Genomic DNA, 10,843 nt, shown 5'->3' with positions numbered 1-10,843 from the left:
TAATGTTTTTAATGGCGAATTACCAAGCATTCAGCCTGCAGTTTGCATTCCTGGAAACCTTACCTCGCATGTGATTTGGAGAAATAGTGACATTTTCTTATCAGAGAGGGAAAAAAACGCAAAAGAGAAAGAGTGGGAGTTTTCACTGATACGTTTGGCTTGCGCGTGAAATACGGCCGCTAAAGAAGGCACTGCTGCCGGGACTGCCTCCCCGCAAAGGAGCGAGCTTAGGCRTTCCCCGGGCGGCCTCATATTGCGTGCCGAGGAGAACTCGGACAACACTACAGAGTTTGCCAGTCACATCACTCCGCTGCCATGAGTCTCGAACCTGAATTTCCCTAGAGGGGCTTTGCTGAGGGGCTCAGTTTCAGGCTCTTCTTTAGTGGGCCCCATTTTTTCCTCTTCTGCTAAGTGCCCCTTGTGTAGCTGCAACTGTAGCAAGGGCTAAAAATGCGCCGTATTCAAAGCATCCTGTATATGCTGTGCAAGTGAATGCTGTGCTGGGAAATCCAGGCAAAAGTTGTGCTGTAGAGAAGGGTTCACAGCAACAAGGTTCTCTTAACAGTATTGCTATAAGCAGTGTCAAATTATATATATATATATAATATATATATACTATATTACATATACACACATTTACATACAAACACACTAAGTAGAGTGAGAAAGCAATCTGGAAGGACTGGGTAGCCATGTGTAAGATTGCCTAACGCTTTCCACGAGAAGTCCCTCTTTCCCGTTGTTTAAAATCTGCAAGCCTGAGACTCTGTGGCTGGAACTTGCCACCGACTGGGTCTGCCACAAGCTGATTGCTTGTTGAGCTCCAGCTGAAACCATTGACCTGCTTTGGGGAACAAAAGAGAAGTAATTTGTCACGCACGCACTACAGATACACTTCASTGTCCTTGTGAAACTACTCAACAGCGACCAAGTGACAGAAGTGTGAGGAAAAATGCACACACAAGCCATATGGCACCTCAGGAGTTCAGCGTGTACCTTCTGTGAAGACCTTCACAGAAGTCCCTCGCGGTTTCTCCGTGTAACTAGCCACCATCTATTCCTGCCACCATAGGAGCAGGATGGGATATCAGAAGGCTCAAGGCACAGGAGCTGAGGAAAGTATGACCRTCTCTCTGTCCTCGGGATCTTTCTGTATTTGATACTCAGCCTTCTGGGCTTTGTGCGGTGTGGACAGAAGATGAGAAAAGCTGCACCAGGAAACAGGTGGAGAAAAAGATGGATAGAAAAAGCCAGGAGCAAGAACACATGAAGGAGCAGGAGAAGTGARCTAGCACAAGAAGCCTGGTGAGGTGAACTATAGCAAACTTGGCTAAAGATCTGAAGGAACAGAAACAGGCGGTCAGGGCTTGGAAGACAGGACTGAGGGCAGAAGCGTATCAGCAAGAGGATGGGGTGGCAGTTTGAGAAGGAAGGCAAGATAGTAGGATGACAGCACTGGGAAGGGAGACAGGAGGAGCTGAAAGTAAGGAGAAGGGCAGGAAAGAGATCTGGAATTATTATTAGACAATTTAGTACTATTAAAAAACAGTGTTTCAGAATATCAGTGTTCCTTTTCCTGTTTAGCTAATAGGTTTGAAACACATTAGCAACGTACTCATCAACTCTTCAGCTCAGATGCACGGAAGGCTAGTTCAACGCCATAAAAGAGAAACATAGGTTCTGCCTCCAAACCTGGACTGTCACCAGCAGAGCTTGACTTCAGGTCTCTGCAGTACAGTCTTCAGTGCATCTCCTCCTGGGGGAGCTTCGTTAGCGTAGTTACAGGGTCATATGAGTGTGTGGAGCCAGCAGTGCATTMCCAGTCAGGTTGTGCAGAGCCTGTGCTATTTAATACCCCCAAAAGGGAAGCTCTGTTGTAAGAGACACTTGAACCGGTACTGCATAGAGCGAAGGGACCTCCAGCAGGGCTGAATTCAAGTGAGAGCACAGCCCTGGACCAAAAGTGGCTTGGGAAAGGTACTTTTACAGTACACTGTGCTTAGACTAGCAGTGTCTCCTACGCCTGAATGAGCTTGARTGGAACCAGCTAGAGTAAATGCTCTCACATTTGATTAATAAACTGAGAAATCTGCTCATGGAAATTGTACGTCACTGTCTTATTGCCCCCTGGAAGGACCACCTACAAGATGTAAAAGTAGCCATAATATGTCAGACCATAAGTTTGTTTAGGTATCTTGTCTCTGACACTGACAGTTGTAGATACGTTGATAAGATACACAAGAAACATGCCAAATAYAGAGCAATCCTTTCAGTTTGTACTCTTCCAGCCCTCGGGACTATAGGAACTTCCCAAGTTGGAAATTGCRTGTGGAATGTCGTGTTTAATAGTCACTGATGTGCCTATGTTACATGTCTAATAGTTTTGAATTTACTTATATTTTTGGCCTCCACARTATCCTGTGAGTTCCGCTATTTAATTATGTGCTGTATGAAAAAGTACTTCCTTTTGTTTGTTTTAAAGCAGCTGCCTTGTAATTTCATTGGGTGCCCTCTTGTTCTAGCACTGTGAGAAGTAAGTGAATAATCATTGCTTAATCACCTCCTCTATGCTATTCATAACTTCATATATTCTGAGTTGTCTCTTGTCCTCCCTGAAGAGTCTCTTTAATCTCTCATCATATGGAAGTTATTGATATCTTTGTTCTTCCTTTCCACCTTCTTCTCAATCTATTTTTGAAATGGAGACACTATGTTCTGGTAGCATAATGTTTTGTTCTATATTCCTTCCCTATTTCCCACAAGTTCCTAACACTTCTTTGATTTYTAGTGGAAAACCATCCCCAGTGACTTCCAGATCTCTCTTCTCAAAGGCAGTAGGTAATTTAAAGCCTATCATGTCTATGTGTAGTCAAGAGTTGCTTTTTCCTGCTTGCATTTGTCAGTATTAAATGTTAACAGTCCTATTGCCCCACAATGCAATATTGTGAAATCCTTTTGGAACTCTATAAACAAGTTTTGACTTTCCTAAGTTATTTCATATTCTCACTAGYTTTGTCATATGATCTCCTTTTTTCCAAAAATATGTATGCTCAGCAACACAGATTGCATGTTGTTAACTTCCAACTCAACATTTATTCCAGTCCTCTGTTTATTACCTTTTAAGCAGCTATTAATCCATGAGCAGATTGTCTTTTTTATTCTGTGATTATTTAATTCCTACAAAAGGGAAACTTTGTCCAAAACATCCTGGAAATATAAATGCACTTTCTTGACAGAATCATCTTTATCCCGCCTTTTTCAGAAACCACTAATAGATTTGCAATGTGTAACTTTTTTTGCAATGGCCATATTTTCYCTTACTGTATCACAGCTCTCAGAGTGTGTATTCATTTCATCTTTTGTTACACAGTTTCTACCAATTTGCACATGGGAGTGAAGTGTGCTGGACTGTAATTCTCTAGACTCCTCCTGGTCAATATGGTGAATTTTACCTTTCAGTGGAAGCTTTTGCTTTATGATTTAAACAGTAAAAAATAATTCACTGGAGAATGTAGAGAAACTGTCTCTTAACAGTTAGAAAATGCAGGAATTAAGGTTGCATGTGTAGCATCCAAGCACAATTTAGCTATATATATTGTAAGGTGCCTAGAATACTCTCATCAAGAAAAACATTAGTGTGCCACTAAAAATCCCTCTTACTGTCTCACAGATGTTTTAAACTCTAGCTTGGCAAACAGCAACTTTGGAAGAGAACMAAAAAGGTTGGAAGAAGCAGCAGGGGGAAGAAAGCAAGAATTTCATTCTATGGTTAAGGAGATAATAGTATGAAAGTGCCCACAAGGTGTCTTACATGCATGAAACTTAATCAAAGATGACCTAAAAGTTACTACTGTGTTCTTTTTCCTGTAAGATGAAAGGGAACATTTTTGTTTTCAATCTGATTCTTTTTAACACTAGAAACTCAGGCATAGGGACCAGTGTGGCCTATGGATGAACTGCAGGTCTAGAAACATTAAAATATTACAAATAATAAAGCTGAGCAACTGAGAGAGGAAGTGGTTGGGAATTTTTTTTCTGCATGACATCAATATATTTGCATGGATATGAAGTCCTAGTATTGATATCCTTCACCATTACCAGAAGAGAACATTACCTGATTGTTTATTCTCCTTGAGCTCACAGAATAATTCTAATTAATATTGGAAAACATTCAAAATCATTAGAATCTAATGATACAAAATTAAAGATAACAGAAGTGAGCAGAAGATTACATAGTTCGTGACTCATTCTACCAGCATGAGGCCTTTTTTGCCTAGACATGAGATAATTTTGCATCTTGGTTTCTTTTTCAGCTGCTGATAGGGATTTCTTGATYTTTAGTAAAACCAGCAGTCACAAGCAATGCACACACAAATACAGAAGGATTTTTTTCCACTTAGTAGTTAATTGAAAAGATGATTAATATTTAATCTGTTTGTGAATGCTACAGCTCTTTATTCAGGAACATTTTGAGATGTAGCAGAGTCTGTATATCATAGAACTTGAAACTAAAAACCTGGAAGTGCATTTTGTGATTTATTAAAGTGAGAAATTGCAAAAAAAAATGAAGTTCAGTAAAAGTTACTCATGAATAGTATGAAAAAAAAGATAAAGATGTATGGAAATGATTCAAGATCCAGGCAATAACTATTGTCCAGTTCTGGGCTCCCCAGTACAAGAGAGACATGGAGCTACTGGAGAGAGTCCAGYRTARGGCTAYRAGGATGATCAGAGGGCTGGAGCACCTGCCCTATGAGGAACGGCTGCGAGAGCTGGGCCTSTTYAGCCTGGGGARGAGAAGACTGAGGGGGGATCTTATCAATGTGTGCAAGTACCTGAAGGGAGGGTGTCAAGGGGACAGGGACAAACTCTTTTCAGTTGCCCCRTGTGACAGGACAAGAGGCAATGGGCAGAAATTGAAGCACAGGAAGTTCTGCCTGACCGTGAGGGGGAATTTCTTCCCTGTGAGAGTGACAGAGCACTGGACCAGGTTGCCCTGAGAGGTTGTGGAGTCTCCTCTGGAGATCTTCAAGGCCCGCCTGAATGCAACCCTGTCTACCATGCTGTAGGTGACCCTGCTTGAGCAGGGGAGCTGGACTAGATGATCTCCAGAGGGCCCTTCCAAYCTCAACCGTTCTGTGATTGTGACAACTGCAGATGTCAGTTCTACTGCATTTAAGGAAGTCAGAATATAGATCTTTATAGAGAAAACAYGTTGTCCAGGTGTGCTGAAATCATTTTTTACATTAAAATCAGTTTACATTTAAATGATATTTATTTTATTAAAGGATTTTCAGTATGCTCTTGTAATGGTGACATTCCTTTAAAATTCCAGTTTTAAGTTTATTAGGAACCATCAGTGTATTCAGCACAATTACTTTTACCTRTATTAAGTGAAAATAGAGCACAGAGATAATCTAATTAGCACGACCTTTCATCTTCTTTGCATTGTACTTTCACAGGCAATATTGTTTTTCTTCTAAGATCATCTGAACCTTCACAGAGGAAGCACCTGAGAATTTGTTCTCTTCTACCATCTAGAGGGGAAACAGTACAGCACTTAGAAAGCACATTTTAACTTTACCGGAAAGTTACATAGTAAAATAGTTCCAAGTCCTTATATTATTTTTAATTTTCTTAAAAATATAATGAATAGAGAGAGTTGTATTTGCAGTATTTGCATGAGAGTTAGGAGTTAGTCRATTTCTAGTGTAAATGAGATATAAGGATTTCTCTTAGTTTGATGATATTCTTTTCCAGAGATCATTTTAGCACCAAGACTAATAAGCAGAAAAAAGATGTTGAAACAAGTCAAGACTTAGAGTGTGCAGAAATCTATTCTGGTGTTCTTAAACCTGTAAGCATTATGCTATAATTTTATATAAAGAAATACTTGTACAAGCAAGCCCTTTCAATTGTGTAGTTACAAATGAAAAGGATTATATTACGTAGCAGAAATCATTCAGTACTGGGCTTGGATTTAGAAAGTCAAGATCTATAAAGTTTTCTCYCCTACTAATGCTATCTGATAACACTATTAGCCAAACCTACTGTTTGGCAATATGTGTAACCTGAGTAAGAGATCTAGGAACAGTTACAGTTCAGAGTTTAAGAGGCCTAATTGTTTGTACTATTATTCTAGTATTGGATAGTCATGACTTTTGCAAATACTGTCCAACGAAAAAATAGGAATAAGTATGATTTGAAGCCAATGCATGTGATTTAAGATGAGCAATGTATTAGTTATCTTCAAGAAATGCTGGATTTTAAGGGTTTTCTAATCTGTTATTTGTTTGAGAGAAATTGCCAGGTTCTGTTTTAAATTTCTTCTGAGTGGTCTAAGTGAAYGCATACTCAGCCCAAATTCTTGTCCAGGCTCTCTTTGTCTCTTGTTTAATTACAGAGGTGATTTTTTTCCTCTCCATTCTTAGTTAATTTAACCTTATTCTGTTAGAATGCTATTGCAATATATAGTTCCTGAACTAACCACTTGGACCATATCACCCATCTCTTTGCATATGCTCTTTTTTTAAAGCGCTCTCTTGCACCATTCTTCCTTTTCCAAGTTCCCCAGTGTCTATCCCCCCATGCTAAGACAAGCTTTAGCCCTTGCATTAAGTTTTCAGATGAGCACTCCTAGTTATTCTCCTGAACTTGCCCATTTATAATGAGGAGTTGACCCCAATAAACATGGAAAATTAATGTACTATCCTTGTTTTAATTCTTCTGTAAAACTTTTTTTCTTATTGTTTCAAGAAAAAAAAATGAAAAAGGCTTTTTACTGAGATCTTGACAACAGAGAGCTGTTATGCTGAGATCACAGCATATTCACTGATTAGTGCTGTCTTATTGTTTCCTTGGCCTCTTGTGGCTATAGACCAGCTGGTCTATATCCAGCTTTGAATCCTGCCTCCTACTTAGATCATTAGCCCCTTCAGCCAGGGCTGTCTGCTTTATTCTGTGCTTGTGTGACATCCAGCAAAACAGGGTCTTCCTCCATGGATAAAGCTGCTAGGCACTGTGATAATAAACATAATAAATGTATTGCTGCTGTGATTATTATTGTGAATATAATATTTATAGGCATGGGGAGAAAGGACTGAATTCAATGCCTGGTAAGCCCCACCAGGAAGAACATGACCCAATTAACAGTAAGACCTTTAAGTATATTTTCATCACTGGCAAAGGCAGGACCCCTGCTGGCTGATCTGTAAAACATTGATGATGTTTGTTTTAAAGGGAGCTGCTTAACAGACCCTCCTGAGTGAATCAACTCATGTCACTGCCTCAAGCCAAGATCATCAAAGGAAAACTGCAGATACTACACGAAAGAGAAACTAAGACCTTCACCTTCAAAGTCTCCTGTCAAACACATCTGTCAGAAGATAGCTTTTAGACTTAYAGCATAGGTTGGCACAACCTCTGGCTGTATGGTAAGAGTGTGGCTACTTCTGTAAGCAAAAGGATGCCTGGTTCAGGAAGAACACTTTAGATCAAGCTGAGCTTTGTCTGCTTTAGCAGCTGCTCAGAATGACAGTACCATGCCTACAATAAGAAGTAGCTGCATCTAAACAAATTCCAGGTTTCTCAGCAGCACAGAAAAAAAAATTGCCTATAAGGCTATGTGCCCAAATTTTTGTTTATTTAGTGTTCCATCTAGACTGGTCTCATGACACACAACATGCCTTTCCCACAAAGCTGGGGCAGTGTAGGTAACCAAAAAACTGGCCTCCATGTGCCACCAGGACAGTGCAACAGAAGAGTACACAAAGATTGTTTGCRTTGAGAGGCTTGATGTTACATGAAGAAAATGATCCGCATATTAAAAGGGTGTTTGAACGTTACTCAGTCACACCATTTAAGTCCTCTTTCAGGTCAGCTGCTTCACCTCTAGCAGCAAAGGGCCCTCCCTTTGCCCAAGCCAGCAGAAACGTGATGAGCCTGTCTCTGCTGGGCGTCGCTCCCTGCATATTTTACAGGTCGTCTGAGAAAGGGATATTCAGCAGTGATGTAGGCTGCTCAATTAAGTTCAACAAGTTTCAACAACTGTTGTCTTGTTAAAGTGATAATTCTGTTAAATACTTCAGTGATTTTAAGAGTTCTGTATGAAAGAAGTGACAGGCAGATGTAGGTGAAAATTCCTTTCACTCATCACTAGCATTGACGATTCACTGGCTGCAAGACCTGAAGTGACTCTGGTGGTCATCAAGTCTGAAGTAGTGGAAGAGCACAACGTATCACACTTTATTTTAAAAGCTTTCAGCTTTCCTTTTGTCTTCCCTCTCTAGCTTTCTTTTCACTAGATCACCTTTGGAATTCATTCTAAGAATATGCATTTAATTTTGGTGCTTAAACTCTAGCTAATCTGTAAGGTGCTTCCTTTACATTAGAGGGAAAGCTTTGCTCAGTTTTTCAGTCTGTTTTACATGTTATCGGTGTAGCCATGTCAATGAAGAAGCTGCATGAGAAGCTGTTGAATTTCATTGCAGAAAACTGCATCCTTGGGTTTGTACTGCAGAGACAGCCAAGGTATCACAGACATCTGAACTCTCGGAAACTCACTCTGTACGCATTGTAACRGTGCTAGCCTGAGAAGAAAAAACTAAAAAGGTTCAGAGGTTAAAGAAATAGTCCACTCTGATTAGGTAATATAAGATTTTTGTGACAAAGTTATTTCTTGTTCAGACTACAGCCTAACTTTTAGAAAAACAAACACTCTAGTTTTTAAAATTGCTAGGGATATGGAATTTATAATCCTAGTGAAGTTATTTTAATGGATAATTGCCTTGAGAGACAGAGGGAGAAGATTAAATGAATACTTGAAGTATGAGACAGCTTGATTCTCCTCTCAAAGATGTAAAATAAGAGTAGTTACAACTTGATAATTTTTCTAACCAAGTATCTCTGAACTCATGTTGTCATTAGTTCCTAAAAAAGGAAACACCAAATTAAAACAGCCACTCTGAAAGTTTAATATATTAGCACCTTCCCAGCAGCATTTTTCCACATAGACAGTAACTGGTGTTAACACAGGGATGCTAGAGCTGGTGATCAGTAGAGCTGGCTGGGAAGACAGCAAGTCCTGGCAGCTATCTCTTTAGGTAGGACGCAATCAGATCTGTAACAGTAACTTTGCTTCCAACAGGAGCAGTTGGAATTACTCCATCACCCAAGTTGTAGATGTGGCTAGCAGGGGTCCTGCAGTTCCAACTGGTTCCATAGGAACACTTTTCCTCACTCTATTCCAGTGTTAAAATCCCTAGTCAGATATAGGCTTTCTTCATTTGAGGTCATGGCTTCTGTCACTGCAGGGGTAAAACAGCTTCTTTTGAAGCAGCTGACCCAGATACTGGGGTAACAGATGGGCCAGTGCACAGTACACTTGCCAGCTGATCACTTGCAAGCATGGTTTTAAACATATATAATCAGTTTGCTGCACAAGAATTGACATACAGCATGACAGACAGGGTACAAAACAGATCTGCCATAGTGACCACCTATATAGTTAATGAAAGATTTCTTTCATATTATGCATGGCCAGAGATTGACATGAAGGATGATTTTTATCATATAAAGTTACTGAACTCCTGCAACTTCTACTGAAGTCTGCTGCTTGACTGAGTCCTCCCTGCCAGGAAAACCTTCAGGCTGCTAGTTTAACCTTAGAATTTATCTGCTGTAGCAAGACTGCAGATATGTCTTAGAGATCACTGCTTTAGCCTGCTACTGAGTGCCACTGTGGGTGAGATGCRTTCTAAGCTACAAGTTTTTTCGGATGTGACTGATGGTTTTAGAGGCCTGGCCCAAAAATTTTTCAGGAGAAGTTAAACRTTGTTCTCCTGATGTCTTAAAACCAAGCAGTGTAATGCATCTCAGAGGACTGCAGTGCATGTCGGCCATGTAAACAGAAGAATGTATCCACACGTTGCTTTTCATGAAAAATAGAGCTCCACTGCAGCTACCAACAAAGTCTTATTCCCACTCAGATTGTGAGACCAGTGAAATGCAAAGACATTGGGACAATACCTGAAGCACAATACTCAGTACTGCAGTCCCAAATCCCCGTGTGCATAGGCAAAGCCCTAACCACTGCAGAAGGGCTTGCTCAGTGACTGGCTGTCTCTAAAAGGCACTCTGACACAAGYGATACACAGAAGAATTCCTCATTGCCCACTATGGTATTAAAATTACCAAGAGTGCATTAACTCTGAGTACCCGTGCAGTAGTCTACTCCCCCTTTCWATTGGATTTGCCTACTTCGACCACATGGTCCCACAAAGTAAAAATGTCACTGGGGGAGGAAAGGAAGAGTAAGGCTATTTATCCTCTACAAGGTGGCAAACTATAGCTTGCACAGCAATTTTCCTTCTGCAGTCTATATTCTGGGGGTTAAAGAGGAAGGGCAAGTTGGCAGCAGTGTGCCACTGTTTCACATTGAACCTTTAGAAGGCTAAAATTAGCCTAGGTTTTAGAGGATCATAAAGCATGATCCATTCTTGCTCCAGTTTGCTACTTCAGCTGGATGTGCAGATAAATTAAAAGCTGACTGCTTGCTCAAACTGCTCCTTYGATTCCTCGCACATGCTGGAATCCTGAAATAAGGACTTTATTCCAAAGTCCGAACTGGTTGCTTTAAGATCCCTACATCCACCTTCACCTCTTCATATGGCAAAGACTACAAAACACACAGATTAACATTAATATTCCTAAAGGAATAATAARAAGTAAAGAGCCACTAAACAACCAGAAGATTTGCTGTGACATTAAGTCATTCCACCATACAAGACTTCCAAACAAGTCATGGATCCCAAAACCACACTGTGCCTAAAAGTACTGAAGATCC

Source organism: Rhea americana, unplaced genomic scaffold, assembly GCF_003343005.1.
Source record: "Rhea americana isolate MKP2758 unplaced genomic scaffold, rheAme1 scaffold_31, whole genome shotgun sequence".
NCBI classification, from domain to species: Eukaryota; Metazoa; Chordata; class Aves; order Rheiformes; family Rheidae; genus Rhea; species Rhea americana.
Note: the sequence above shows the minus strand (reverse complement) of the source record.